Genomic DNA, 27,908 nt, shown 5'->3' with positions numbered 1-27,908 from the left:
CAAGTTCCTGGCAAATTTCAGTTTTCCATGTTCAGCGTGAACGTCTGTCTGTGTTCTTTTATTATCGGTCACCAACCAAAAAATGTTTATCTGGGACAAGAACGGGTAGTTTGGGGCACACGACGGTTTATCAAGTCAGTTTGTCCCTTTATTCATTCGCTCCATTGATAGCTGTTCCCTCGGATCCATTTATCAACTTGCTTAGAAGATTCCCGTAGGCGTACTTTGAGCAGACAGAGCAGGCACTGCCCTCTGGATGAGGAAACTGGGGCCTAGGAGAGATCCTTTTCCCAAATAAGCCAAACTCAAACCCACGTCTTTAATCTCCAAATACGTCACGTCATTATAGGGCCAATATGAGCAAGAACTCCAGGTTCAAAACACGTCAAGGATATGGTCTGACATCCTATGGGGCGAAATGAGACCTGGACCGGCAGAGGAAGAAAACGCAGTGTTCCATCCTGGGACTTCTGAATGCGGTGCCTGTGTATCTCCTTTACTCGCCCTGGCTAATCTGCTGGTGCTAACTACTGGAAGGAAATCCAGAGGAGTGGACATTGATGTAGAGATTAACTTAAATGCCATTATAATACGCAGCCTCTAGTTGAGCTGTTTAATCTATCATTGTTATCTGTCACGTTGCTCGACGATTGAAAGCAGTTCCATTACCAATCCATAAAGCTGGAGCTGCTCCCTGGGTGATAATTGACCACATTGGTATTTCTATTCACGGGTTTTTATAAAGAAGGTAAAAAGTGGGTTGTGTCCAAGCAGAGCATTTGATTGTGTTAATAAATGTGATAATCAGGTTGGACGTCCAACAAAATGCCTCCCACGAGTGGCCTGGTGGCCCAGCCTGCTGGGTGCCTGTAACCATGTAAAACCCAAGGCCATTGTCCCCAAATTGCTGTATTTGTTGTACAGGATTGTTTCCACTGTGCCCACTGGAGTTGTTTGTTCCAAAAGAAAGTTTCACATGAAGAGTCACGTAAGAAAGAACATTTTGCTTCCTTTACCCCTTCCTTCCCTTCTTAAGTCAGTGCTGGGATTTGAGCACAGTGAATCAGGAACTCCCTCAAATTGCAGAGAAAATCCTTTCCAGGCTGGGCTCCTAAGGTCTGCCAGTGCGAGCTTGTCCGGTTCTCAGCCATGCAGCCGCTGAGACCCATTGGGGGAGACCCATCCTGGTGGGGAGACCTCTCATCTGGGGGGAGACCCAGCTGGTGAGGAAACCCGGGCCCTGGTGGAGCAAAGCCCCGCTGTCCTGCTTCTGACCAGCTCCAGGGACATTTGCTCAGCTCAGGGCACCTTGACCTCCTTACACGGGGCTCAAACAAACAGCTCGCCAGAGCAGAGGCACTGGGGCTTGGGACTGGCCTTGGGGTGGAAGGTGACGGGCAGACACAGGTATGGATCTGCCTCTGTCACTTCTGCAAGTTAGTTCTCAGACAGTCCTTCAGCCTCTTTCCTCCTCGTGCCCGTCTGTGGAAAGAAGCTAACATTACTCGCCGTGTGGGTTTACGGTGACTGCTGAGACGGGTCCCACAGGGCAGGCATCTCTCAGGACAACCGCACCAGTGCTGAGAATAGGTATTCACATGTATAATGTTGTTTGCAACTTTCTTACTTAGGTGTTGAATCTTGGAGGCCCAGTTCTCAGAGTAGAATACGGCAAAAGTATGTGGTTAAAGTGGGTTATGTGGAAAGAGCTGGGGTCCGTCCGTTCTTTGCCCTTGACCTCCGGTGGTAGAGTGACCCCGTGTATGTAGACGCCACTGCCTGGTGAAGACCAGCCTTGAGCATTGTGGGGGCGGGGACGGGGGATGGAGGTCAGTGTGTGGCACCCTGGTCACAGGATGGCCAGTGCTCAGGGCTCTCGTCACAAAACGCGGGCAGGTTCGGAGACACCGTTTGCAGCCCAGTAACATCTTCAGTGCAGCAGACGGGATTGCTTGCACCTTCCTGGGGGCCGTTGGCTGCACTGCTCAGAGGCTCCCGAGGGAGAAGTTGTGAGGCCTTTCAGGAGGTGATGGGCGTAATTACCACCCTGCCCCTTCCCTCTGCCCTCAGTGGCCAGGAGCTGCTGTTACATCCGCCTGACGCTCGGTGGGTTAAAACGCTGTGGTCCCAGCGTGTTCTCTCTGTTTCCAGGATCACGTGGGCAAGCATTCTGCAGCCTCCAGCTCGAGGCCTCTCCCTCCTGTGCAGGGAGCCCAGAACACAGGCCTTTCTGGCAATGGATCTTCTGTCTATTTCTGTGGCTCCCATCACCATGGAATCTCAGGTCCCCGAAGCACGGGCTAAAAACAGAACCCGGGGGCGGGGGGAGCGCCCTTCCCGACTCCATCACTGGGAGCTCTGCTCCTCAGAGAACAAAGCAGGAACAGAAAAGTGACTCCCTCCTTCCGGGGCTGCCCCGCCTTCAGACCTCGGCGCAGGGCCGGCTCTGCGCCTGTCCTAGCCTCCAAGAGGGTGCGCTGGTCCAGGCGGCCGCGGTCAGCACCCTGCTCAGACCCAGGCGTCTGGGAGCCCCGCTCATCCACGTGCACGGGGGGTCGGCCAGACGCTGGGCTGGGGCCGGGGGAGCGGTAGCGGGACGCAGTGCATGACACAGGGCCTGTCCTCAAGGAGAGAGCAGGCCCGTCTGAATGCAGAGCCGCGGGAAACCAGCGCTGTGATGGGTGCATTGGGGGCACACCTGCGGGTCCCAGAGCCTGAATGGAGAGAGCAGCGTGAGCCCGGCTGGCGCTCTGACCAGTAGAAGTGGCAGGACGCTCTGGGGCGGGGCGGGGCCGGGAGGAAGCGACCAGAAAACAAGGCGGGTGGTAGCTGGTGGTGCCCCGAGAGCCGCGGGCGCGTGCAGCCTTGTGGGCAGAACCCAGGCCTGGTGGGCCGGCCGCCCTCACTCAGGGCCCAGCTGGCCCGCGGGCCCTTAAAGGGCTCGGGCCACGTCCCCAAACAGCAGGTAAAGGTGGGACTGGGTTTTGGAGGTGTCCACCAAGCCAGCAGAGCAGAGTGGAGCCCAGGAAGGCTTCATGCAGAGACGGCACCGACGGAACGCTGTCAGTGTCTCATGTGCGGGGCTTCCGCAGTCGGTCAGCGCTCGGTACAGGCAGAAATGCCTTTTCCGTGATGCGTAGCTCCCATTTAAATCCGTAGTTTAATTTTCTCCCGTGAAGAGAGCCGCCTCTCGGCAGAATTGTACTTCAGAACTTTTCATTGTTTACAGAGCATTTTCTGATACGTGGTTGTAGTTGATTCCGTGGTGCACAGCTGGGAGGGTGCGTATTTCAGCTGTTCTCTGACCGGGAGAGAATGGAATCAGGAATCAGCGGACCAGGAATCAGCAAGTGGGGCGTCAGTGGGCGAGCCCGGAGCTGGTGGAGGAAGAGAATGTCATCACTGTAGAGCTGAGTAAGCTGAGGCAGGTCAAGGTTAAGGTGCCCCGGGCCACCCGCCCCTCACCCTGCAGGCTCCGCTCTGAGGTCCGCGTCAGGGCCCTTGGGACTGTGTGACTGTCCCACCTCCCCCTTTACTCCTTCCGGCCTCCCTGAGGAATTTAGCCAAAATCTTTACCAGCTTGTGGAGGAAGGTGTGATGGGCCGTAAGATCGTTTGTACTTTATACTTTGAAACTTTAAAATAGGAGGATTTATTAACTGAAAGAACCCGGCATCTAGAAATCACATTTCCGCCAGATTTCGGGGGGCTGAGGCCGTTCCTTTTGTTTTCTAAACGCTGTCATGGCGGCCGATTGCTTCTCCTGTCTGGATGGTAATTTCAGGTTCGGAATCTATGGGAAGCCATACCCCTTGGCGAAAATGTCCTAAGAAGGGGTTTCGTTGATTCTGGTTATGATAACCATCTGTGTAGACTTTTAGGGTGAAACTTGACTGGCCGAGCCAACCATATGAAGCTTAATTGACCATTAGGGGTTGAATTGTGTCCCCCGATTGCGTTGAAGTTCTAACCTCCCAGTGCCTGTGAGTGCGAGCTTACCTGGAAACGGGGTCTGGGAGGATGAGCCAGTGAATATGCAGTATTAGGGTGGCCCTGATCCCATAGGACTGGTGTCCGCATCAAGAAGGAAATCTGAACAGAGACAGACACTCACAGAAGGCAGACGATGTGCAGACACAGGCAGAAGATCGTCGCCTACGAGCCAAGGAGTGTCCGGGGCCACCAGAAGCTGGGGAGGGGCCAGGAGCGGTCTCCATCACAGCCTCCGGGGAACCCACCCTGCTGACACGCCGGTCCTGGACTCCTGGCCTCCAGACCGTGAGACAATGCACTTCTGTGGTTTAAAGCTAACTGTTTTAGTACAGCCCTAGGGAACTAATTCACTGACCACTAGATTCAGTGACACAAACCAGGTTGGCACCGAGCCAGCTGACTCCTGGGCCACTGGGAACACTTCACAGACCCTTTGTCGAGAGGGCTCAGGAACGCTTACTTTTAAGAAGTCTCTGATGGAAAGGAACGTGCCGTGTTAGGAAAGTGTGGCCTGTCTCTGGGAGAAACGGCCGTGTTTAACTGTGAAGGCTTCGTGGTCCCACGAGTGTCTCTGGGATTGTTTGGAAATTCAGGGGTTTTGTCATCAGCGGGAGCACGAGGCAGGTCCCGGGAGCTTCCTGTCAGCGATGACCGAGCTGGTTGCCTTCCCCTCGCCTCTAAATTTCTGGTCTTCCACCGGTTTAGATGCGTCCTGTGTGGAAGCTTTTCATCAAACCCCGCTATTTTTCTGCCCTTTCTTCTGGCTCTGTTACGGTGCTCGCCTAGGATCACTTTCAGTTTCATCGCTTGGAAAACCCTGATAATTAGATTTAGATCGTAAAATATGCTAATGCATGCAGATAGGAGCAGGATAGAGATTTCAAAGGCAACTTAATGGATTCTTCCCCTTGGCAGAAACAATGCTGAGCCGTGTGGATAATAGCTTATCTGTTCTTAGAGATCCAGGGAGGTTACATAAGAGCAGCCCCAGACCACCTGGGGCCGAGCTGAAGAGCCTGAGGGCTGGATCACGGCTGCAGTTAACAAGTAATTATCCTTCATTCCAGAAAATGCTCTCTGGACATGCCCCACGCCATGTGCAGGAGCCAAGTCTCATTCCTGCACACGTGAGTGTCTGCTCCCTGGAGGGCACAAGCCCCGTGCTATGGGGCGTCTTGGGGTCTCAGCAGGGTCCTGCCCTCGGGGGGCTACTCCCAGGGAACAAAGACAATGGATGTAGAAATGCCAGCCGTTGGGTTACATACGCGCGACCCCTGCCCACCCTGAGCAAAGGGGCGTGTTGGTGGGGGGAGACACAGGACCCACAGAGCAGGCGGTCTTCACCCAGGCGAGCGGACACCAGCCCTGCTGGGGAGCCAGTGGCAAAACACGGCCTCATGGGCGGCGCCTCTGCCCAAGTATCCCAACCCTAGAAATACGACGGCCTTGGAGGGGAGAGGATGTGCTTCTGAAAACGCACAGCTAGGAAGGGTCTCTGGAAGGTGCGGCTGGACGGCAGGGTTGGGAAGGGGGCCGGGCGCACTCTCTGCGTCTTGTGCAAGGCTGGGAAGGGCCTAGAACCTTTGTGGGGGGCAGCAGGGATACCAGGCCGCCAGTACTCCATGTCTTCTGAAGGTGAGGCTTTATGAACGCTCGTGCGTGGGGCTGAAGCTGAGGGGACTCGGCCCCGTCAGGAGGGCAGGGGCAGCGACCCCAGTGGACGCACGGCCGGCGCAGGACGGGCCAACGCTTGGGGTCCCGGGAAGCTCGCTGGTCTAGGTTGGCCTCCTGCCCAGAGGGGAGAGGGGGAGCGAGGTGGGCTTTCCAGCCCTGAGAATGGGCCGGTCTCTACACAAAGGGGCTGTGGGGTATAAACAGGTCTAACACCTGTTAGACAAGGAAGGGTATTTGTGAAATTGAAGCTTAAGCTCAAACACCTAACAAAAGTGTGAAGCCTTCCCTGACCCCCATATAAAATCTCATCCCCCTGCAGCCAACCGCCCGTAGGCCCCTCCACCGGCGACGCTCCCTAGCAGGTGCTTGGTCTACATCCCACATAGAATATAAAATATCAGAGAATACAGGATACAGAGAAGGCACCTTTGCCCAGGGCTGGCTCTCTAGTCCTTCCAATTAGAGCATAGCATCCACGAAGGACGGAGGCTTTGCTTTGCACTCACGGGGCCCAAGTGCTCAGAGCAGAGCCTGCCACGCAGTTCAGACTCAGTGTATTTGTGGAAGGAAGGGACGGAGGAGGGAGGGAGGTGGGGAGGGAGGGAGGAGTGAATGGAGAGAGATTTGGGTTCTGTTGCAGGCAGAGTGCGCATTAGGTAAGGGCCCGCCCAGAGAGAACCACACGGTGGCCGGCCTCTGCTCGCATCAAATGGGGTTTCAAGGTCACAGGAACCAGTGCCGGTTGTCTTGTTTCCTGTTTCTTTCTTGCGTGGCTCTGTTTGTGGAGCAGCTCAGCACATGTATGAGAACCATCAGCTGGCTACTAGAGGCCTTTAACGCATCCACATTTAAGTCAGCAAATAAAGCCTTAGAGCAGCGGACCCGGGCCCCAGCCCTCGGGGGTTCTGTCCAGGCCCCTTTGCTGACCCGTGTTCAGAGTGTGTGACTCCCTATTGTTCAAGACAGAAAAACTTCAGAAAGTCACTTGCACTAATGCAGGGACGGGGGCCTTGTCATTGTTTTTCTTGCTTTAAATCAAGAACTGCTAACAGCATTTTGATGTTCACGTTCTTATTTCTTCTAACTAGACTTTTCTTCTCCTTTCGTGAAAATGACCTGATTTTACCACGTCTTGCACTTAGCAGGCAGGCAGTAACCGCGAGATGAACGCGTGCCAACCGAGCGCAAGCCTCAGCCCACCCGCTCCTCAGACACTTGGACGGGGGGGTGGGGGTGGGGGGCGAGTGGAAGGATGTGCGCAAATAACCGCATCCTGGAGCTTAAACCGTTGCCCGTGGCGTCTGTAAAACACAGCCCCTCATCTTTCTGTTCTGCCCCTTGATCAGTTCACAGTCCCCCAAATCACTTTGTATCCTGCGATAAAACAGAAAAAGGTTTCATGTTCAAGCATCCCTGTGATTGTTTTGAAAGGGCCATTCTGTCTCTCTGTTAAGATTTAATTATCTGTTGCAAATAGCATCTGTGAATGAATGTTGCCCAACTCATTTTGGAATAGAAATGATCAAATATTTGGTAGCCAGAAGCCAAGTGGTGATGGCGACACCAAACACACAGCTTTCCGCTCTGGCTCGTGGCAAACAAAACAAGATGGTAAATCAGAGGAAGGAAGGGGATGTGCCAGCTGAGACACACAGTGACAATCGCTTTGGGTGCCCTCACGCACTTTATATGCGTTTCAGCAGCTTTGTCTTGTGGAACACGTGCACACGCGCACACGCAGCCTGGCGTAGGGCACTTCCTTGTTCTGGCACCTGCAGTCCGACTTCAGTGTCACTTGCTGCTGGAGCTGTGTCTCTCGAGGTTTGCTGCCACCTCGTCAGGCTTCCCAAACCCAAGTGCACTTGTCTCCATTCTGAGGAAATATTTAAATTTCTCCCCAGCCCTTTGGCACATCTCCTTTGAAAGGATGTCTTTGAACCGCGAGGCTCTACGTCATCTGGAAGTTCCGTGCAAAGTTTGATGCCTTTTCCCAGCGGTCCTGCGGGTTTGGAGCTCTCTGACGTTGTTCCCTGGGTGCCGTCTCAGTAAGAGCAGCGACCCTCCTGGCAGGGGCATCCGCCCCAGTGGTTCCGCCTCCAAGTATGTTTTTTTCCCACATCCACGTCCACATCTGCATCAGCAGCTTGTCTGAAGCTAGAAAATGACGGTCGAGAGAATCGAGCTGCTCACCGTTTCAACACCCACATTTAACTATTCACGGTCCGGAGTGACTGCAGCATGAAGAGTGGTACTCAAACGGGGCCGCATCGCAAAGGCGAGTCTCCAAATTAGTCCAGCGTCTTCTCCTTCAAAGTTCAGGAAACGTTCAGACGAAGTCAGTTTTTCTCGAGTGAGTTGAAACCCAAGTTTTTCTGCCAAAGGGCTTGCTGGCCCAGCAAGCAAACGTCATCCTTAGTTTTACTTTCTTAAGCTCCCGTTCACTGTGGTATTGAACAGTTGGGCTTTCCCTGGCCTGTGGCCCCAGAGCAGACTGTCAGCGGTTTGCACGTGTAGGGTCGAGATGGAGGGAGGGCTGGGGAGCAGAGGGTCACCAGCTGCCCGCGTGGTGGGCATCCCTCAGCTGCTTCCCTTTTGTCTTGCGTGGCTCCAAGCGGCAGAGACTGGCGTGTTATCCTGGTCACAGGAGGCTCCTGGAAGGCGGGGTTCCGGCACTGGCTGGGCACCTTGGAGCATCCGGGGCTGATTGCAGTTGGAGGAACAGGTTTGAGGGTCTGGGGGCGAGTGGCCCTTCACAGAGCGACGGGCGGCAAGTTCAGCGGCAGGCGGTGACCCCACTCAGTGTCTGCACGGTGTGTCGTGACGGTCCAGGCAGGACACGGGGGCGGAGAGGCCGTTGTCCCTCGGTGAGCAGGGCCCCTCTGGGGTCCTGGGCAGGGACAAGCAAGGCCGTGTGGTGATGGGACGAGGCCACAGCGTCGGGCGGGCGGGGCTCCGGGCTCTGCATATGGGAGGTGGGAGCCGATGGATCCCACAGGACCCCTGAGCGTCGAGACTCCGGAGTCATGGGTCTCGGGATGAAACACGGGAAGGTCCTAGGGGGCCTCCTCTATGGTCCGGCCTTCCAGACCCCTCAGGCTGTGAGGCAGGCAAGGGCCAGCACACAGACGCCAAGATAGCACCAGGCTCAGAGGCTGGGCTTCAAGAGGGAGGGTGGACGACCTGCCCCGGGAAGGATGCTGGTCTCCCGACTCGCGGGTCACCATGGAGGGCGGGGGCCGTCAGGGGGCGGGGAGATGAGCCGGAGGCCTTTGGCCCAGCCCGTGGTCCTGCGGCCGCACCAGTTACCTGAGGCCGATCCAGCTCGCGCTTTCCCCTCCCAGCAGGAGATGAAAGCACCTGGTCCCCCAGCCCTGCTCCCCTGAGTGTAGGAAAGCTTCCCCCACAGACGGGAACCAGGGCCCGGCTGCCCGGGGAGGGGGGCCTGGGCTCTGTAGGCACCGATTCCCCAAGCTCGTGAACCCCTCCAGTACTTGGTGTCTGACCTCCGCCCTCCCCGGTCCTGGACCACCTGTTGCAAGCCTGAATCGGAACCTCATTCTGTGTCCTACTCCCGTGGGGTGTGACTGAGCCGTACCCTGGCCCTGGGGAGTACTCGTCGGGACCGCGCAGGGCCCGAGTCCTCCAGGGGGGACCTGACAACCTCCCCTCCCCCTTCTCTGTGACGGGGCTCGGCCACCACCCGACTGGGGGTGTCTCTTCACAGGTCTCCCGACCATGGGCTGGGCCGCTCTGGGACTACACCAGGTGAGGGTGAGCTGCATATGTAGGACTAGGCATAGCCAGAAATTTCTAGCACCAGATTAGCTCTTAGACTTACTCTTGCCCGTTTCAGGTTTTTTCCCAGGTCAGGACAGAGCGGGGCTGTGCCGGGGAAGGCACCATAGGTCTCACCCCTGAAACACCCCGTAAACATCATTCGAAGCAGAGGACTGGACCTTTGGGTGAATTACTTGGCAAAATCTGGTTCACAGTGATTAGTTACACTGGGGAGCATGAATATGGTGGGTCTTCACTTCTGATATGTACAGATCTTAAAAGAAGGAACCAGCAGTAGATAAGTAAGTAGGAAGGAAAGGAAGGGAGGGAGGGAGGGAGGGAGGGAGGGAGGAAGGGGCGCCCAGGAGGATGGAAACAGTGACAGCTGAGAAATGACAAAGCTGACAGAAAGAAAATGATAAACTGGCAAAAACAAAACGACAAAGCGTCAGAAGCAGATCCAGTTTAGCAACGGTTATGCCGATAGGATGGGCTCCCAGACCGGTGTAAACACGGTGGATCCTTTCTGAGGAAGGAGCCAGTCCCAGGAGCCGTGTGGTTGTGACCGGGCTTCTGGGTTATAGGTTCCTTCGTGGGCCTGCAGGAGACTTGGTTGTCCTGCTCCCAGGTGTCTGCTGCAACAAAGAGTCACGGATCCCAGGCGGCCGGCCAGCCGCTCCCCTCTGGGGGAGCCCGGGCCCCTCCAGTGGGAGGGCCGGGACACGGACGCAAACGCCACATCACCAGAGACAAATGGGACAAAGATGGCCGCCCCGTCTCTCTGGCACGGGCAGCAGGACCCTCTGCTGCTAAGGATCGGTACCCCGAGAAGGGCACGATTTGTGTACAAATTAAATACAGATCAAAGTCCCTCCGTCTCCCAGTGGGGATCTCTCTCAACCTTCTCCTTTCCTCAGCACTCGGGCTCCTGGCCCCGACCCTCTGCCTAGACCTGCTCGCCCTCTGTTTCCCTTCCTTCATTTCCATGATATGCCCTGGAGAACAGAGGGGTGTGAGCTGAGTGCACGGTGTCCACTGTGGTACCGGCTGGAATCACGTGTCCTCCAGTATTTTTAGTTACTGATCCCCCTGCTGCCGGATCTGGTGTCTTTAAACCACTGATAACAGTTCTGATCGTTATCTCCCACCTCCGGTCCCATTCAAGGCCACCACATGCCTGTCATTATTTTGGCCACATGCCCTTTCACAATTTATACCCTCATCTCATTCCCTTTCATTTTTCTCTCCTTAATTGCGTTCCCCGCTTCCCCGACTCGGAACCGTCCCCTCGAGTGACGCTGGCTTTTCACCTCCGTCTTTGGCCGCCGGCCCCATCCAGTGAGTTTCATTACGCGTGTCCTCACCATGCTGCACATCTTTTCCCTTTGGACTAGACCAGTCCCGCCCGCCCTTCGATCACGGTGGCCCTGGAGCATCCAGTGAGTCTGTTTTTCCTTCTGCTTGGACCCTGCGTCTGCCCCGCATCATCTACCTCGAGCACACAGAGTGACTCTACATGAACATTTTATAATGCCAAGGGCGGGCATCCCAAGTCTAGTCTCTTCTGTTTTCCTCTCTTGCATGTCTTCAAAACAAACCAACAAGAAAGTTTATTCAGCACTATTCTGTGTGATAAAGCACTAAACAAGGTGTCCTAGGAACATCCCAATTGCCCTTTGTTTCCTGCTAGCAGGTGAAGATGGTCAGTTCCCCTAAGACAGCTCTTAGCTTCAGCAAGAATATCATTGAGCAGATGCCCCAGAGCTTGGCTCCAGTGTGTTGCTGTGTGTGTGCGTGTGGCTGTGTGTGTGTGTTTCCGTTTCTCTGAGTGCACCGTCTTTACGGGATAGAATACCCCAGAGCATTTCTATCTACTAGGAAATAAAAAGGGTCCATGTTCCTTATCTTTCTCATGAAGCCCTAAATATAAAATAGATTTTCTGATGATTTCTGAAAGCATCACGTTTCAATCTCCCTGGTCTTTCCCTGCAGGATCTGGGGAGGGATGTTGCTTTGGCCCCTCGAAGGCACTCGTTTCCCCATCTTCCGTGTTGACACGATTCTGATTTTCGCACTATCCTTGCTCCTCCTTGGGGAAATGTGTGCATTCCCCTTCTCTGCTCCAGCCCCCTTTGTGAATGATGAGAGAAAATATTAATTGTTTTTTTTAGGAATTAATTATCATTGCCATGTTTCAGAGGCCCTATTGTCTCTTGGTGACCTCTGGCTCTATCAGGTTTCATTAAATTGCATAATTTATCTTAATACTTCCTGGAGCCTTCCTCTCATTTCTGAACCTGGCTTTCTCACCTATTTTTTTTCTTTTTTTGACTTTTTAAACTTCAGTATGAGATACTGTTCTTATTCTGCTCTGCCCTGGTACTTTATATCTTGCAGGGATTTCTCTCTTAGCGTTCGTCATTTTTACCCTTCCTTCTTCTCTGTAATAATAACACTTAGCATTTATATAGTGCTTTTCTTCCTCAAAGTGCTCCATAAACTTATGGAGGTTTAATTGTCTTGCCCTGTCAGGCAGTGCTGGATCGGCTATCAGAGGCCTGGATGCCGCATCCAAGGCTCAGGCAGGGCACCCGAGGGCCCCGCAGGCTTCCCCCCGACCTCACCGTTAATTCCGCATGCAGGGCCCTTCTCCGTGAAGGAGTGAGGAGAGCTGTGTCCTTCAGAGGCAGCCCTGGAACTTGCTTACACGGTTCACCCCATTAAAGCTGTAATGGATTTCTAAAACCCTCACCCCAGGGCCACCCCTGGGAAACATGACACATCTTATTACATAGAGGAGGATGGGAAACGGGGCCAAACACTTAAACATCCAGCTTGGTTACTGCAGCGGTCAGGCCCACGGGGAAACGAGCTTCCTGGGGGCCCTGCCATGATGATCGGGGGGCAAGATGCTGGGCGCAGTGATGGCCAACCAACAGTCAGTGGAAACCAGCCTTTTAGGGCCCAGCACTACAGACTGATCACCTACGAGCATCTCCTGAGATTTTTTAGAGTCATTATTGCAGATAGAGATGCACTAATAACTTGTCTTAGAAGAAACAGCAAGGCAACATCATAGTGAGAGAGGAAGCAAGAACCTCATTATTTGGGGCTCCTTCCGTTTATGCTTTCTCTAGAGAAACCTCAGTTAAAGAAATGGCACGACGTCTTAGTGGAATCTTATGACATTTTCCACCCAAAGGCTGTCTCACCCAGCCCCCAAAGACCATATTCTCTTCACATTTTGTCTTCAACTCTGTTTCTGTCATTATTAAGCCTTGAAAATAAGTGTAAGTACGTAACCAAGCTGTGGAGTAAACCATTTCTAGTGGCTACTCTTACTAACACTTCTTGAGCTACATTAGGAGAAAAAAAACCAATGGCGGATTTAGTAATCCATTAGCTGAAACTCCGATTCGCTGGGAGCTTTAGTCATACGTTGAGTATAATTATACTGATGAGCATATTGATGACTCTAGGGGTGGCAGGTTCTGAAGAGCCTCTGAATCATTAAAGAAATATTAAATTATACTGAGATTAATTTTATTGTGAACTGTATCTTCATTCTAACAACTTGGAAAGTAACACTCCAGTTACGGCGCACAAATAACAAGTTTATGAACTGGATTTCTTGTATATGCCTGGCATACTACATATGGTCCCGTGTATATTAGAACAAATAAATGACAGGGTAATGCTTTTCTAAGTTAAATATCTAGTTTTTAAAGGCATGTGACTCTTCCAGGGAAACAGTGATAAAATGGTAATGTACGGTGCTCTGGAGTGACTCTTTGTCAGGATAATCATGTCTGGGTGTCGTAATGGTTTTGCAGCCCTGGACAGTCACAGAGTTTGTAGGACCCAAGAACCAGATGAATCAATGCATGTGACCCGCGATTAAATTGCTTATAAAGGTTGTAAATGCACAGCGAAGTTTATTGATTTCCCAGAAAATAATCATGTCTTGACCTTGCCACTGTTCAAATGGGATAAAATCATCATTCCCAGCCGAGGCCATGAGAAAAGCAAGCAGGCTTCCCTCCCTGTCGTGAATTTGCCGAGACTTTACCCCAAGATGCTGAGTGACCCTATGACTTGTTGGACACACGAGGATGATGTTGAGATGTTCTTTTCCACCCGAGTCCCGCCCGGTGGTGGCCCGAGTTCCTTGGCTCCTGGAGCCTCACTCTGTCTGTCTCCACACGGGACATCTCCTCCCAGCATCTGTGTCCCTGTGTCTCTTCTTTGAGGACACCAGTCATATCAGATGAGGGCCCGCCCAGCTCCAGAGTGACCCCATCTTAACTAGCGACATCTGAAAAGACCCTCTTTCCAAATAGGCTGTATTCTGAGGTCCGGGGCTCAGGACTCCACCTGTCTTTTGGGGACACAGTTCAGCCTGCAGTAGCTGTCTCTCCAGTTGCCAGTTGCTAGAATTCGAGGACCCAGATCCAGAATGAGGACACGTTCTTGGATGACCTTCCTGAGACTCTCTGGCCAACAAGAGAGAGACAAGCTCACTTGCCCTTGACTTCCTTAGAGTTAACGTTCAGACTCGCTTTTCTTCCCTCCACTGGGAGACCCTGATTCCAGGTGACCGGACACCTGCATCTGAACACAGCTTTACCGCTGCAGCCCTTAGACGGCTTAATAGAGCAATACGACCATGGAGACCCTCACGTGGGACCCAGCTAACTCGAGGGTTCCTCCTACAGAGCTGGCATCCTCACGGGCGACTCCTTGAGACCCCGAGGTCGAGTTGCATCCGCTTAACTGACGTGTGCCTGACTGTCGGGATTTTAAAAATAAGCGCTTGACACTTCTCGCTGAGCCTGTTGTGGTCCCGGCTACACCACTCATATGACAGATCCAGGGGGTCTAAATTCTCCGTTTTTGGTCTGCGACCAGCTCCGGCCAAGACTTCATGGCTTGACTTTCCGTGTTTCCCCTCTGTGAACCTGCAGGCTCATACACGTGCACCTTGCCACCATGTGCCAGGGTCTCCGTGACACTTCCACCATCAGCACAGTGGTCAAGGGAGCTCGCTGTGAGGACCAGGAAGTGAACCAGGCTCCTCAGAACAGGGTCTGAGTCACCGTCTCTGTGGTCCCTTAGCCCAGGGTCTTCCCAGAGTGCCATCAGCTACTTCCTGTCACCCTGACTCTCCCATGTCACATTTATCAAGCAGAATATATATCAGTTCGTACAAGGCTGGTCACCGTCTGCCTGGGGAAGCGACCCCACTCTCTGTGCCTCAGCTTTACAGCCCCTGAGTTGAAGGAACTGGAACACCACCGAGCTTTCCAGCCCAGGTGACGGGGCCACAGATGGCTGCAGGCGCACAGAAGGAGTCCCCAGCCCCTGCAGTGGCCAGGCGGGCCTCAAGCAGCTGCAGTGGTGGCTGGGAACCTCAGCTCTTCACCCCAGCCTGCCATCCACATATTGTCATTTATGTGCCAGGGACATGCCAGAGGAGCCCTGGGGTGAAGGCTGTCGGGGTCCCTTTGAGAGGAATACTTTTCATTTAATTCCAAGCCCGGTTCTTCGAGGCCTTTTCCAGGTTCTGTGCAGTGTTGGGTTGCCTTTGTACTTGATCTCCGGGCATCCAGTAAGCATCTTTCTGCAGACCCAGTCCGTGCCAGGTCCTGCTCTAGACAAGGCGACACTGGGGTGTCCAGGACGCTGCCGAGCCCTGCCCTCAGGACAGACAAGGGCCCAGAGAGGGGGGGTTGGAGATGGGGCAGCTCGGGGCCGCTGAGAAGGCTGGTGACGCGGCCCAGAGTCGCCCAGCAGGAGCGGGACGTAGTGCTCTCAGTGGGACGGGCAGGAAGGACTGCCAAGGGCAGCCTTTGACGTGGGACTTGAGGGGTGGAAGAAGCCAGCACGGAAGACAGCAAGGCAGCGGAGGGCTTCCTCCCGGGCTTTGTAAGCCTCTCAACACTCTCCTGGTTGGAGAAGGACTCGGGTAAACGTATTGAACAGGTTTTCCCTGCATTGGAGCAAGAAGAACTGGGGAAGTGAGACCTCTGACACGCACTAAACGCACTGCTCACGCACCTTGGGAAATCCAGGAGCCGCCACGATGCCCCACGGTGTATAATCTGCCCGTTTCCTTGGGTCAGGCGCTCATTTCCAACGTTCCGTCCAAAAGGAAAGCCTTGCTACGTGACTGAGTAAAGGATGTGCTCAGAAGTAGGATTTTGAAGTACGGAATTGAGATCGACAGTGATAATTCGTATTTGTGGACTGCTTTTCCCCCTTTGCCCTCGGAATATTTCTCAGCAGAGTACGAAAACATGCGTGCGTTTCACACATCCTCACGGGAACCCTGTACAGGAGGCCAAGTGGTTAATGATAGTAGTAGTAAGAAGAACAGCAGCTAATACTGCGTGCTGACAGCAGCCAGCCTCGCACACGCGTGAGACCGCACACACCTACGTGTTTACTAATATATTCCAGGTACGATAACCATAATGCATATGCCATACTGATTAATATGCTGTTTATTGACCTCCTGCTGTGTGCCAGGCCCTGCCTGAGTGCCTGGGGATACAGTCCTGAACAAAATAGACAAAGCCTCTGCTCTCAGCGTTTACTTAATGGCCTTGAGTCCTTACAAGACCCTGGCAAATACTTGCTGTTATTATTGCCGTCACAAGATGAGAATTCAGAGGCGTGGAGACACTAGGCAGCTTGTCAAAGCCACACAGGCAGTTAAGTGGCAAGGCCAGCACTGCCCACAGGGGTAACACGGAGTGAGCACCTCCACGCGGCAAGGTGAGGAGACGGCTGAACTTCAGTTTCTTCATGATGGCAACACAGGGACAGCTCCTGAGGACACCGGGCCCTGCCTGACCACACATAGCAGACTAAGATGCTTCCCAGGGGCACAGGGAGTGAAGGTGAAACAACCAGGGGTCCTGCTGCAGGGACACGGGAGGTGCAGGTGAAACACCCAGGGGTCCTGCTGCAGGGACACGGGAGGTGCAGGTGAAACACCCAGGGGTCCTGCTGCAGGGACACGGGAGGTGCAGGTGAAACACCCAGGGGTCCTGCTGCAGGGACACGGGAGGTGCAGGTGAAACACCCAGGGGTCCTGCTGCAGGGACACGGGAGGTGCAGGTGAAACACCCAGGGGTCCTGTTGCAGGGACACGGGAAGTGGAGGTGACCTCCCCCCAGCCTTAGCCCGGACCTTTGTCTTAGCAGTAGCGCTAGATGGCCTTGTTCTCCCTAATGCGCTGTCTTGCGTGAAACTACACCCCAGCCTGCAATGCGAGGCGAAGGGAAGGTTTCCTGGGGACTAACCATTTCAGGCCCCAGACAGAAGAGTCAGAGAGGAAACAAAGCCGTGTGTGTCTGTCCAAGCGACGGGCTATCTACCTCCCCTGGGACCGGCGGCCCCTGGCCTGGGAATGTCTTCTTGTGCGACAGTTTACAGCCGTTCAGTTTTTCTGTCCTGATTAAACCTGGTAATCGGATACACAGAGAAAACCCCAGCCTCATGTCTCTCAGAGGAATCTCAAGGAATTCTACTCCAGTGAACGGACAGCCGTTCCAGCCACAGACGAGGAGCAGTGACGTCCTGGGATCCTGACAAGCATGGTGCGCTCTGCCGTCAGGAGTGGGTGGGACCCGGGAGGCCAGCACAGGTGTTTTCGTACCTTAGGTGGAAGGTGTCCTTGCTGGGGTGGCGCTGATGGTGCCCTGGCAGATTCTTCTCTTCGGCTGCCCCTTTCCTATCCCCCTGTACCGTTAGCACCTACTGGGCACCCGCAAGCTTAGTAGCTGCGCCCAGCGTATTTATGTCGCTTGCAGTCCCGCAGTTTGGCGGTTTTGGTGGGGTGGGCGGAAGGTCCCTGGTTGTGACTCCCACTCTCATGGGCTGTGGTCAGCTGTGGTCCGACCTGCTCTCTCCCACGCCTGCAACCTTGGCTGGGACACACGGGCTGACATGGCCTCTCAGCCACCAGCCAGCTGGTCTGGCAGTTCACAAGGATTTGGGTGGAAGGTCAAGGGTGAGGGGAGAAGCACACCAGGGCCTGGGGTCGTTGCCCGCGGGACTGGCTCAGGGTCACTTCTGCCCAGGTCAGAGCTAAGGCCAGTCCACACTCCAGGAGGGGGCCGTGGTTTCAGCCTCTCGCTGGGAAGAGCTGCCCCGTCACCCAGCCAAGACGGGAGCTTTCAGGGAGGGGCCGGACTGCGGTGGTTTCTGCAAAGCTTCCAGCAGCCTTGTCCCTCCCACCCAGCCATAGTGTGTGCAAATGCAGTCCCTCAGGTGACACCCACTCTCAGACAAGCGCACTGCTGTTACCCTCTTCCTGTTACCTTGACTCTCCTGGGGATGTCTCACCCCCATCACACTCTGGTGTCCCTCATAGATGTCCCCCAAACAGGACTCAACTCCAGGTCCACCAGCCTTTTTGCTAAAACCCTTGGAGGCAGGTGTGTTTTAGAGTTCAGAATTTTTAGATTTCAGAATAATACATCCGTATACTGTACACATACGTGTACACATACATAGCACAGCACCTGGGCAGCATTTTGTAATCAAACACATTAGTCTTTCTACATTAAAATGTATCACTGTTGGGGACTTTCCTGGTGGTCCAGTGGTTAGGACTCCCAGCTTCCACTGCAGGGAGCACGGGTTCGATCCCTGGTCGGGGAAGGAACCGAGATCCCGCATGCCCTGTGGTGTAGCCAAAAATTTTTGAAAAAGGATCACTATTCACACTCAGTGGGTAAAGACCGTAAATAGCCCCACACGGTTCAGCCAAGGTCCTGCTGCCCCATGAGCTCGGAGCCGTCACCTGCCACCCAACGAACCACAAACGACTATGACAAAACTTCAGTTTTCAGAATGTCTTGGACCCAGAAGTGCAGATGAGGGATTAGGGAACTGTGTACATTTTTCAATGTACATAGTTTAAATTGGAATTAATTACATTTCAACTAGGTTAAGAATCCATCCCTCATTTTCCCTCATAGCGGTTTCTGTGAGGCAGGAGCCGGGCCGCCTCCTGGCTCCGTCGTGTCCCCTGGACTAAGCAAAGGGCCTGAAACCTAGATACTCAGTAAAGGCTTGAAGAGAAATAAGTCCGCAGACAGCCCGTGTGCAAACTTGTCCCCCGAGGCAGGTTCCCTCCGCATGTGGTTAATTCTTCCTGTTTGATGCCAGTTCTTATTAATTTCATTGTCAGCAGTTGACAAATTCTGACCTGGTCCCATGTTCTGTTCCCTGCGGGGGGGCTTGAAGACCTCTCTGCATGTCCCTGGAAACGCACAGATATCTAGGTAGTGACCGTGTTTTATGCGATGCCGCATTTGGAAAGCTAGGTAGGCAGCACGGGGCGCTGTGAGACCCTGGAGACAGGAGCTGGGCAGGTCGTTTAATATTCAGATTGCTTACAAAATCAGAAGGTGTGTCAGGGAGAGGCTGGAAGGCTTTGGGCCTTTCCTAGGCTGACTGACTTCCTCACAGTATCAGCAACGGGCTGCTCTGCTGTGCTTGCTCTGAGCTTTGCTTTTCCAGGTCAGTCGCGCAGAACATTTCCTAGGTGTCCGCTGAGGCATCCACACTGTTCTTGCTTCAGGGGTTCCCAGTCGAGACGAGTAAATACATGTAAATTGGTATGATCTGCACGTGATCTGCACGTGGTTTGTGGTGAAAAAGCAGCTTGCACACATTCTGGAACATTTCAGAAGGAGCTCTCCCATCTGCCTGAGCTCCTCGGAGATCATTTCACCAAGGAAGTCACCTCAGAACTGGATTTTAAGGCAGGGAAGGCTTGGGAAGCCTTTCCAGGCCGAGAGAAAAGCCTGTGTCGGTGCTCGAACCTGCAGTTTGGCATGTCTGAAACGTGGCGTGGTAGTACATGGAGACAGGAGCTGGGCAGGTCGTTTAGTACTCACACTGCATACAAAATCAGAAAAAATAGGTAACGTGCTCAAAGCTGAATCAAAATAATTTGAAAGCAATCTGATATAAATTCAGTACAACTGCTAAGCAACCTTAATGATGTAAAAAATGTAAGGTCAAGTCTCCACCCTAACTAATAGTAACAGGCATCCTTGTTGCACCCCTACTGAGCCAAGAACCCATCTCTAGCTTCGCATCTGTTAGTTCACGTCATCCTCGCCACAAGTCTAGGAAATCTGCATCACCATCATCCCTGTTCAACAGGCAAGGAAGCTGAGGTCCCAAGAGGCCAAGTCGTTTTCCGAAGGTCACACGGAGAGGAACGACAAAGTCAGGATTTGAACCAGCGTCCTCCGGCTCCAGAACAGACACGGTTTCCCCGGCGTGGTGTTAGTGTCTACACCACATGTGGCCCCCGTAGGAGACGTGTGCGCAGTCTTAGGTGCAAACGTGATTTAACACCGAAGCAAGAGGGTCCAGCCACACATGCTGAGGGCGAAGAGGGAGAAGAAAACTGCGGGAAGCATTCAGGAGCGTGTGTGCCGTCTTTTCCCAGGATTGCTATTTTAGAATCATTATCTATTCTGTTAATGCAGGTAAGTTTTCCCGGGGCCACACCTGAGGCATAAGAGCAACGACCCGATGACACTGTACTTTTTCCCATGGCAACGTGTGTCTGGGTGCGTGTGCCCAGGCGTGGATTTGGGGGCGGGGCTTGTGCGTGTGCGTTTGGTTGGAACTCAACGAGAAGGTGATCACAGAAAATGGCTCGCCTGGGGGCCGGGGGTGAAAACCATTTGCAGGGCGGGGCGGTTTCTCGGATTGTTCTCCCCGTTGCCGAGAGTGGAGCTGTCGTTGGTGAGCTGCCACCTGGCAGGTAGGACAGACAGCCGTGTCCCGGCCTCCTGCTTCAGTGGCTCGCGCAGCGTCTGTAGTAGATTAATTAGTGAGAATCTGATAAAACAAGAGGCAGCGCGTTTCCTGTTTTGGACGTGTCACAATTACGTTGTTACTTTAGATCCCAGAATAAGCAGTAAGATGCAGAGCTGCACCAGCGTTGCTTAGCCCTGCAAGACAAGGAAGCGGCTGTGAACCCAGGGAGCTCGTCCGAGCCCCTGGCCGAGGCCGGGCTCGATGACAGGCGATGTTGGAGGGCGTTACGTGGGAGAAGGGTCCTTCACCTGGCACGTGCGAACCCAAATCTGAGAGTCCGGCGCCCGGCTGAGGGGCTTTTTCCCTATGCACCCCAGTGTCCGCAGTGACATTGGCGCCTAGAAGTCATCCAGGCACGGTATGACTGTCTGGGAAATACAGTGACCTCCTGGCGCTCACATGATGAGGGCAGTGATGGGGGCAGGGGGCAGACCCCTGCCTTTGTAGCTAAATTACATTCCTGCTTTCCGTCCCTCGAAAGACGGCGTGTTTTTCTTTCTTCTCTCTGCTCAGCCCAGGTCACAGATAAGCTTGTCAACCACTTTTCTGCTTTTCCTCAGACACTCATCAACACACATACACGCGCAGACATGCACAGTGCACAGCACACATCACTCCTACACCTGCACACACACACATACACTCAGCGCCGTCTGGGAGGACTTCCTGTGATTACAGAAGTGCTCTCTCTCGTGTGCCATTCGCTGTGTTACCCACTGGCAAGGGCGCACTTAGAGTGAGCTAGTGAAACTGAGGGATGGGTTCTTAACCTAGTTGAATGTAATTAATTCCAATTTAAGCTCCTGGCTGACGGCTGCCAAATCGACCAGCCCGGCTCTGGGACAGAAGCCCCGTGAGGATGGACTTTGTTTCCCTCACCTCCTTCCATCCAGCTTGGGAGCTTGAAGACGTGTTTGTCCACTGAGTGACGGAGGCAGTCAAAGGACGAGGGCCGGGCGACTTTGAGGGTGCCACTGGAGCTGCTACCCTAGCTCCCACCGTCCTTGCATAGACGTCCCAGGGAGACTCTTCCCAAATGCTGAGCACTGACCGCCTAGAAGAGGGGCCGCCTCCATGGAAGGAATGTTTTAGTTGTTGCTGCAGTTGTGTGGGTAGCGGGTTATAACTCCATCACTCATGAACTTCCCAAAGCCTTTCAGAATCCATAAGTATTTCTCACCCTTTCAGGCCTTGGGGGAGATGATTTCCTTCATGTGTTCACCCAGAGAAAACGGAGAACGTGGGGTGTCTCGTCTTGCTTGTCATAGGTCCTCCTCCCGTTGTCAGTGTCCGGGCGCCGGGAGCCGGGCCGGGCTCTGCGGTGACCTCCGTGCCTCCCCCATGCTTCCTTCATCCCATCAGGTCGCAGCTTCCGCTTGTCCTGAACACCTTCCCACAGCCGTTCTGCTTGGAGCTGGGGGCGCCGACACCATTCACCCTCTCCAGTCTCCCCAGATTCTTCTTCTGGTTTCAGGGTACCTACTCGGCGTGGCAGCTCAGATGACAGATGTCATTTCCGGTAGAGAGTGACCGCCGGCGTTGCCAGTGTTGTCACAGGGAAGGAGGGAATTCTGATCTCCTCTGTGGTCAGACGCCATGTGTGTTTGCGGTGGATGCCGTCCCCCAAGCGGCCCAGTGGGGACAGCGGGACATGGTGTGCATGTCACAGCCGTGTGCTGCGGTTACTAAATTTGTGTGAACTGCTGCCCGCACACAGGGGCCGACACGTCGTTGTCACTGACCGGCTGCCCCTGCCTCACAGCCCTGCCAGTTCCTTTGAAGTGAAGTTGGGCAGCCTCAGGTTCCGAACGAAAACTGCCAGGGGAGCTGGACCGACAGTGCCTCTGTGGATGCACCGGAGAACAAACGGCCGGCCTCCCAGCACCAGCCTTGGCCCGCGGACTGCTGGCCGCTCAGACAAGAGCATTAAACCCACGTGGCCCGCACACAAGTAGGCCTGTCCCTGGGCCGATCCCCCAGGGCGCACCTGCCAGCCTTGGGCTGCCCTGTTTGCCAGGGCCCCAGGGAGCCCCGTCCCCGGCAGACGCCTGGGAGGTGATACAAGGAACAGCACCTGCTGCGGGGGCTGCCAGGCCTCCAGGAACCTCCCCCGCGGCCTGGGCCTCCAGCGCCACCTCTGCTCCGTGTTTGAGTTCCAGCCCCCCGACCCCCACCCACACTTGCTCCAAGCCCAGCCGAACAGGGAGAGTGATGGGGACCCCATCCGGGTGTTGTTAGCGCTGTCTGGGCTCACAATGGCCCGGGCCCGGTGATTGGCATCTCCTTACACTCAGCCTCCCACTGAGCTATTGGTGAGCGTGCTTGCTCTGTGCGATTTTAAATCGTTCCTGGCCTGAATAGTAATACGGAAGGTCCGGTACGTGGAAAAAATAACAGTATTTAAAGCCCTTTACCATCGAAGCTGCACATGGCAAAAGGATTCTGAAGTCCGCCTGGAAAGGTCTTAATTTAAGGTTAGCCGAGGCAGGGAGGTGAGGACGGGCTGCTGGTCGTTTCCTCAGTGCATATTCGGATTTCTTTATGGGCTTGTGTTAGGCCCCTTTTGAATGAAGGAGCTGGAAAGGACCCCACCCCTCGTCAAATAAAACGTGATTATTGGTTAGTCTTTTCTCTTCCTACCCTGAGTACGTTCAGACAGTTTTTAAAAACTTGTCAACGGGAGGGATGATTTGGAGCCAGCTGTATGACGGAGCGTTCTGCATGTCTTCATCGGAGTGTAAGACAACCCTTGCTTTTAACATCATCTCAGTGTATAGTTTTTTGAAGGTGAATTATCCAGAATGTAAGAAAACATTTTTTTTTCTCATTTAAATAGATTAGGTCTCATCTTTCCGCCTTCAAAATCGACAGGCTTAAACTTCCGAGGGACAGGCATGAGTGGTCAGGGTTGGAATGCTGAGCCGGACTCTACAAAGGCCACCCAAGGCCCCAGAGCTGGGCGGGGGGCCTGGGGACACACAGGGCCTGTCTTCCTACCCTGACCCTCCCCAACACTACCTTTAGTTTATCCTTTGAAAGGTGAATCCTCCAGTTCGTTTACCACGTGCCTCTGATTCTCATCCGTCACATGGGGTGGAGTCTGGCAACCTGACCTGATTCTGTGGGTGTTGGCCTTGCTCACCTGGCTGAGGTGTGTTGGCCAGGTTTTCCTACTCAAGTGACTTCTTCCGTGTTGCCATCTGTCCTCTTGGGAAGGAAGCCGTCTTCCCAGCCCAGGCTAAGGGAGGGGAGTGACGCTGTGCTCTCTGAGGGTGAAGCAGCTGCATGAATTACACAAATTGTTCCACATTCCTCTGCATGGGAGATCTGTCTCTTCTCCCTAATTTAATAATGTATTCAATTATTTATTTATATCACTTGCTGTGATTTCATCCTTTTAAAGAACTACCTCTCATGAATAGTGCTTATGAGGTACACACCACACGCTCTGAAATGATCTTTTGTTCGCTAAAAACAGGCAGGAGTCTAGGGAATGGTCCTTAACTATAAATAAATATACATTGATTTCATTAGGTACCTCCTAGAAGGAAATGATGTGCATTTAATACCACATACTCCTTTCCTTAATCTCATTGTACGGGACTCATTCATTTATTCACACACACCATAGAGCTAGTCTTCAGAATATTTTCCCGATATTCACCTTTTACTCTGACGTGTAGTTCAGTCACTCACGTTGGAGCTTTACAATTATGCGAATTAAAGATAAATCTGCAAAACGTTGTACCATTCTATTTGGCAATCCATTTATGCCACCTATTTTAACGAGTTTTCAGTGCTGGGAATGAGGAATGAACGCAACCAACAAGGTGTGTCTCCCCGGGGAGCTCCCACCACAGTCCAGGTGGACCGGCAACCCAGGTACATGCGGGCAAAGAACAAGACGAGGTCATTTCCACAGGAACAGTGAAAAGACAGCGCCGTGGGTGGGACTTGCGTGCTGATGCGTGTGCGGGCGTGGCGGGGTTTCCGAGACGTGTGTGCCGTCGTGTTCGCTTCAAAGCCATCTCACTCTTGAATCACAGTGGCAGGTATCAATATACAATTTCTTCCTAACGGCAGTTGTATTGTTGCACATAATTTGTGGGTGGAAACAGAGTACAAGTGCTGTAGATATCTCCTGCTTATATATAATTAGCAGCTTTCTGGAGTTTACAGACCTACTCCCGACCTTGTAACATGTTATCACATCTCCTCCGCCAACAATCCTGGGGAGGAGAGACGGGACGATTAAGGAGCACAGGGCCTATGGTCAGCTTCACTCCAGAGGGGAGATATTTCCGGACGACAGGCATCGAGTAGCCTGTTCGATGCTCTGAACTCGTAAGCGGTACAAAGCGAAGGAGTCTGAATTTAGATTCCACTGTTGCAAACCTCCTCACTGGCCAGTACATATTACGATTAAAGAGAGCTGACCTTGGTGTTAATGTGGGAAGAGGACACCTTTCCCTGTATAAGGCCCCTCTCGATCCCTCACAGGGAAGCAAGTTTAAAAACCCAAATGCAGGGACTTCCCTGGTGGTCCAGTGGTTAAGAATCCGCCTTCCAATGCAGGGGACACAGGTTCGATCCCTGGTCGGGGAACTAAGGTCCCACATGCCGCAGGGCAACTAAGCCCGTGCGCCACAACTGCTGAGCCCGAGCGCCACAACTACGTAGCCCGAGCACCACAACTACTGAGCCCGAGCGCCACAGAGAGAAACCCGTGCGCCGCAACAAAAAGATCCCACGTGCCACCACTAAGACCCGATGCAGCCAAAAAATAAATAAATAAACAAATAAATAAAATACTTTAAAAAACCCAAATGCACCCACCCACTCTTTTCCAATCCAGATGACAAGTACCCTACGCGAGGCTCTTCAGGTGTTGAGTTCACCGTCAACCAACATGGGTTGATCAGTCAACACATGTCAGCACCACCTGATTTCCATCCTGAACCCCCAGAACTCCAAGTTCTGGAGGGACAGAGGTGGATGGGGCAGACCCTCCCTCTGTAGAGCTTAAGGTCTAGCGAGGAAGACGGATGTTACACAAAGTATCACATTCATGCACTAGTCCAGCCATTCATCCAGCAAGTGCGGATGGACCAGGGCCTGGGAAGGAGGTGCACGGGGCCCAACCTCAGTGGGGTGAGTGTAGGAAAGGCCGTCCTGAGGAAGTGACACTGAGCGTGAGCCATAGGAGGGCTAGAAAGTTCCAGAAAGAGAGAACCACTTGTGGACGGCTGCTGAGGACTGCAAGTCCAGGCTGGTGGAAGGAGGGAGAAGGACAGCGGCAGGAGACGAGGGGACCGTCCCCCACGCTGGTGTGAAGCCAAAGCGCTCTGCTCCTCCGGGCCCTGTGGACTGCAGCTCCCGTCACCGCTGCGCCCCCCGCTCCGTTCCCGCTCCTCCAGGGCTGAGTGGGCTCCACCTTTGCTTTGCACCTGCCGTCCCAGTGCCCCGAGCATCCCTGCAGACACCCCCCGGCTCACTCCCTCACCTCCTCTGCCCTTGCTCAAAGCCACCGCTCAGTGAGAGCCCGCCACCCCGCTTGTCGGGCAACTTGCCCAGGACTCCTGCAGCCTGAGCCGCCTTTCCCAAAATACTTCTCCTCTATCTGATTTCCTTAGTTTTCATTCAGTGTCGGACTTCCCTCTGAATGTTGTCTCTGTTAGGCAGGAGTTTCTCTGTTTTGTTCACAGATGCCACCCTAGTGGCTGGAACAGTGCGTGTTTCTCCATAAATGCTTATGGAAAGTGCAGTGGAGACCCGGTGAGGGGCCTTAGTCAGGAGAGCGACCTGGCGGCGTGCGCCTTATCGAAAGATCACCGTCTGCAATGTGGTGGATGCTTTGGAGGGGAGCGAGGACTGGGGGCGACCAGGGAGGATGTGACCGGAATCCTGCTGGCTGCTGTCCCTGGAGCCTGCAGAGGGATATGTGGCCATAGTGGGGATACTGGCCGTAGAATGATTTTTCAGGCTTCCAGGTGAAAATAGTCCTTGTTTAAAAATTAGGTGAGCTCCGGAGAAGAAGCCCCAGAATCACATTTGAAGGTTCAGCCCCATTACCTACATCAGTACCTAAACCACACTTATGTGAGTAGAAGCAGGGGGCACTTGAGTGCTGGCTGTGCCCCCTGCCAGCTTCGAGTGAGCCAGAGACAGGTTAGAAATTCAGCAAGTTGAGTCCACGCTGTATCGCTAAATGTGGCCCTTAAGGACAAAGCCTGAGAACTCCGCGTGCACCAGAGTCACCCAAAGGATCCAAGCGTTGCTACAGAAAACAAGCTCCCTCCACTGGAAGATGAGAAGCCCCCAGGCCCTCAGCATAAAGGAGAGGGGGGCTCGGGCTTCCAGAAAGGGACTGGCCCCGCTACTCAGAGGTCTGGCGTTCTGGGGGGCAGAGTCGACTTCTAGTTCTGAAGGCTTTCTCAGAAGATGGAATGACTTCCTTCACAGGAGTCACGTGGATTTCCTAAGTCCGTTTCACATAAAAATCCCCCCCAGCCCAGCAGTTATGGTCACGCTCTGTCCCTGGGGTCACGGGGAACTGCAGGCCCAGTGAGTTCGTTGTCCTAGAAGTGCAGGTGCTGGCACAGTGGCAGGTTTCTGGAATCTGTGGGTGGGAGACATAAGCCTGGACGGCCTGTGTGATGGAATCACTGGAGTGTGCGCGCGCGCGCGTGTGTGTGTGTGTGTCGTCTCGAGGGAAACTTCTGAGCTGTACCAAAAATAAGAAGGGACTTGTGGAAACACTTGTGCTGGAAAATTCTTAGATTGTCTGCATGACTAGGGGCAGACAAATTTCCCCACAGGCAGTGGTTGAGAGGCTCGTACTCAGTGGGACTCCAGTACGGTCTGCGGATGCCTGGGGGGCTCCCAGAGCTAGCAGAGTGTCCACAGATCAGAACCACAAATCAGGGCCAGCTTCCCGGGGCTGTGCTGAGAAGGGCTCCACCCGGTCCGGTGGCTTGCCCTTGGGGTCCTCAAACTCATAATGACTTTGCAACAAGGGGCTGCACGTTCTCGTTTCCCAGTTGTGCAGCTGGCCCTGACATTAGTACTGACACAAGGGCGTAGGTAGAGTTCTAGGATGGGGGTCCCTCCCCCTCTCTGATGTACACACCTTGTGGTCGAGGGTGGGGAAGGAGGAACCAAGGAATGTGATGAGATTATGGCACAGTATAAGGCAAAAGGGATGTGACAGACATGATCAAGGCCCCAAGTGAGTTGACATTGAGTTAATTAAAGGGATTATCTTGCGTGGGCCTGGCCTAATCTTGTGAGCCCTTTTTGAAAGCAGACTTTCTCAGCTGCTCTCAGAGAGAGAAAGCCAACAGCCGTGACGGGAATGGTCTACAGAGGCGTGGCCTCTGGGAGCTGGGAGTGGTCTCTGGCTGGGAGCAGGCAAGAAGACCAGGACCGTCGTCTTCCATCCACGAGAAGCTGAGCTCACCTACAACCTGAGTGACTTGGAAGAGCCCCAGCTGACACCTGGACCGCAGCTGCGCAGAGGGTGCTCTCGGCCCTGCCGACTCCCGGCCGTGGGCTCCCTGAGATGGCACACGTGCTCTGATGAGAATGCTCAGCCTGGTAACCTGCTGTGAG

The 27,908-nt window shown here is 53.7% G+C and overlaps 1 long non-coding RNA gene across 1 annotated transcript in view; it reads left to right on the top strand.

Annotated features, from left to right (window-relative positions):
- The window catches only part of LOC149746813 (uncharacterized), a 183,389-nt gene that overhangs the window by 113,277 nt on the left and 42,204 nt on the right, over nt 1-27,908 (top strand). The gene's annotated exons all lie outside the window — the stretch shown is intronic.

The sequence above is a fragment of the Delphinapterus leucas genome, chromosome 18 (assembly GCF_059928025.1).
Source record: "Delphinapterus leucas isolate spDelLeu-1000000601 "Yukka" chromosome 18, BTC_Dleu_Yukka2, whole genome shotgun sequence".
Taxonomy (NCBI): domain Eukaryota; kingdom Metazoa; phylum Chordata; class Mammalia; order Artiodactyla; family Monodontidae; genus Delphinapterus; species Delphinapterus leucas.
This window is presented reverse-complemented; position numbering and strand designations above follow the sequence as displayed.